At 52.4% G+C, this 2,675-nt stretch overlaps 1 pseudogene across 1 annotated transcript; it reads right to left on the bottom strand.

Moving 5' to 3' along the window:
- Positions 1 to 767: 767 nt before the first annotated feature.
- On the bottom strand, positions 768 to 1,947 carry LOC100409427 (cytosolic acyl coenzyme A thioester hydrolase pseudogene; annotated as a pseudogene). Its single transcript, XR_013534248.1, has one exon. The product of XR_013534248.1 is annotated as a cytosolic acyl coenzyme A thioester hydrolase pseudogene (transcript).
- Positions 1,948 to 2,675: the final 728 nt, after the last annotated feature.

Below are 2,675 nucleotides of genomic sequence, written 5' to 3'. Positions count from 1 at the left end.
GACAGAAAAAGCAACCTGAATGAATTTAAGTCCCAAGAGGGATTGGTAGGATGGACCTCAGGGTGGCTCAGAGAGCTGAAATGAAAGCCAAAAAAGCAGCCAGGCTTCAGGAAAGTGGCTGAGCATGGCTCAGGCCCCTGAGGGGCTCCAGAGGATGCCCTGTCTCTGTATTATACTTCTCTGCTTTTCCCTTCATCTGCCATGGCTTCAGTGGTGACACTCTCTCCTAGTTCTCCTGTTTCTCTGCTGATATTTCATTGTCTTCTTTGGCCTTTTCCCTACTGATTATTTCTTTAAAATGTTTATCCCCCAGGCCAAGACTTTGCTCTGATTCACACCATACATTTCAAATGGGCATTGTGATGGCCTCCTGAGCCATCACCAATATAAACCTGGGACTCTGGCTGGGCCTGATGGCTCACACCTGTAATCCCAGCACTTTAGGAGGCCAAGGCAGGTGGATCACCTGAGGTCAGGAGTTCGAGACCAGCCTGGCTAACATGGTGAAACCCCATTTCTTTTTTTTTTTTTCCAGCCAAGCAGCAGCTTTATTAGTGGCGCTGGGTTCTCCCCATACCTTACAGTGTGCTTGGAAGCATTCCGGAGGGTTTCCATGGAACTGCCTCCCTGCACTCGGGACAACATTGTAGCATCAACACTGGGATGATATAAATAAAGCTTTGGTGTGTAGGTTTGCAGGAGAGAGTACAGGTTAACACTGTGATACGAAAACTTCAGACAACACGAGCTCTCAATGTGAATTGGGTTTCTGGCCAAGGGGGTAACTTCTAAGTGACTGGACACTGGGCCTGTTGCCATGGCTACTTGGGGCCCCGGCGGCAGGAGGAGGGTGTCTAGGGCTGGGGCTCCGCGTGGCCCTGTCGTTTCGCCTTCATCTGCAGGTACCGCCCTTTGCCTTCCTCAAAGCGCTTCTTCTCGTCCTCGGTCTCAGGCACAAGCTGGGGCACGGGCAGCGACCTGCCCTCCTGGCTCAGCGACACGTAGGTGAAGAAGGCACTGGCGGCCCGGTAGCGCTTCTGCGAGCTGTCCACAACAGGGTCGGCGTCCACCAAGACCTCGATCTCCATGGACTTATTCTCGTGAAGGTCATTCGTCCTGAGATGGTGATGACGAAGCCTTTTCTGATCTTGTCGTGAAAATTAATGGCGTCCACGGAAGCTGTGACGATGTTGGTCTTGCAGTGGCGTGCAGCCACGATCCCGGCGACCTCGTCCATGAGCTTCATGGTCACACCTCCATGGACGAAGCCGTGTAGGGTACAGTCTGAAGGCCCCACCAGGTGAATCAAGCTGGACTGGCTGTAGCTGACAGTGTTCGGCTCTGGGTTGAGGACTGGCTGGACAATGTCCCCGTTCCTCCACTTGGTCTCCATGCGCTCCAGCTTCTGGGCTTCGTATCGCTTTCGGCCCTCCTCCTCCTGCTCCTGCCGGGAATACACAACAGGAGGCACCTCAAGGACCTTGTCCACATTCTTCAGCGACAGGGGTACATACCAGAGGGTGGCCTTATTGGTCAGCTTTTTGGCACCTGTGAGGATGTTTTCAGACAACACGTTGACCTGTACCTCCACCGAGTGCTTAGAGGTATAGGTGATTTCCGCACTGACGTGGGCCACCTCCCCGATGCACATGGGCGACAGGAAGTCGGTGCGCTCAACCCGAGCCAGCGCAGCCACACAGCGCTCCCCGTTCTGGCTGTTGCAATGCCGGGTGCTGATGATGGCACCCGCCTCCTCGATCATCTTCAGGATGGTCCCCACATGGACATGGCCGGCCACATTGGCGTCATCTGGCCGCATGATCCGGCAGATCTGGATGGCGGACGGTGTCTCGACGTCTGGGCCCGACATGCCGGCGGCTGCGGCGGCGGCGGCGGCGGCAGTGGATGGCTGCAGGAGGGCGCAGGTGTCTGGCAGGCCCGGCGCGGCGGTGAAACCCCATTTCTACTAAAACTACAAAAAATTAGCTGGGTGTGGTGGCACACACCTGTAGTGCCTGTAATCGCAACTACTTGGAGACTGAGGCAGGAGGCTTGAACTCAGGAGGCAGAGGTTGCAGTGAGCCGAGATCTTGCCTTTGCACTCCAGTTTGGGCAACAAGAGTGAAATTCTGTCTCAAAAACAAACAAATGAACAAAAAACAAAACAAAACAAAACAAAAAACAGGGACTTTCAGGTCACTATATAACAGCCCTTTCTCCATCCTGATCTCCTGATAGGCATTTACTAGCTCTTCCTCTGGATGTGCCTCAGGCACTTCTCATATGTACAGAAAAAAACTCACCATTTTTTCCTCCCTGGCTTCCCCTCTAAGAACCTGCTTTTGTGAGGGTATTGGCACCACCATCCTCCCAGTCTGCTAAGCCAAGAACCTGGCTTCAGGTTGCCCTCCTCACTCCTCAAATAGGCGAGACAGGCCCATCTCATACATATCTGTCAGATCTATATTTTGTTTTGTTTTCTCAGTGCCCATATCCACTGCTTTGGTTCTGAAAGTCATTATTGCTTGCCAGAACTATTTGTAAAAGTTTGCACACTCACCTCCCTGTGTTTAAACTTTTCCTAAAATTCCTTTTCCAAATTTTTCCAGAGTACAATCTGAGCTTGTTGCTCCTTCATTTAAAAATGTGCATCATTTCCTTGCCTTCTGAAGCCC

Source organism: Callithrix jacchus, chromosome 1 (assembly GCF_049354715.1).
Source record: "Callithrix jacchus isolate 240 chromosome 1, calJac240_pri, whole genome shotgun sequence".
Classification (NCBI taxonomy): domain Eukaryota; kingdom Metazoa; phylum Chordata; class Mammalia; order Primates; family Cebidae; genus Callithrix; species Callithrix jacchus.
This window is presented reverse-complemented; position numbering and strand designations above follow the sequence as displayed.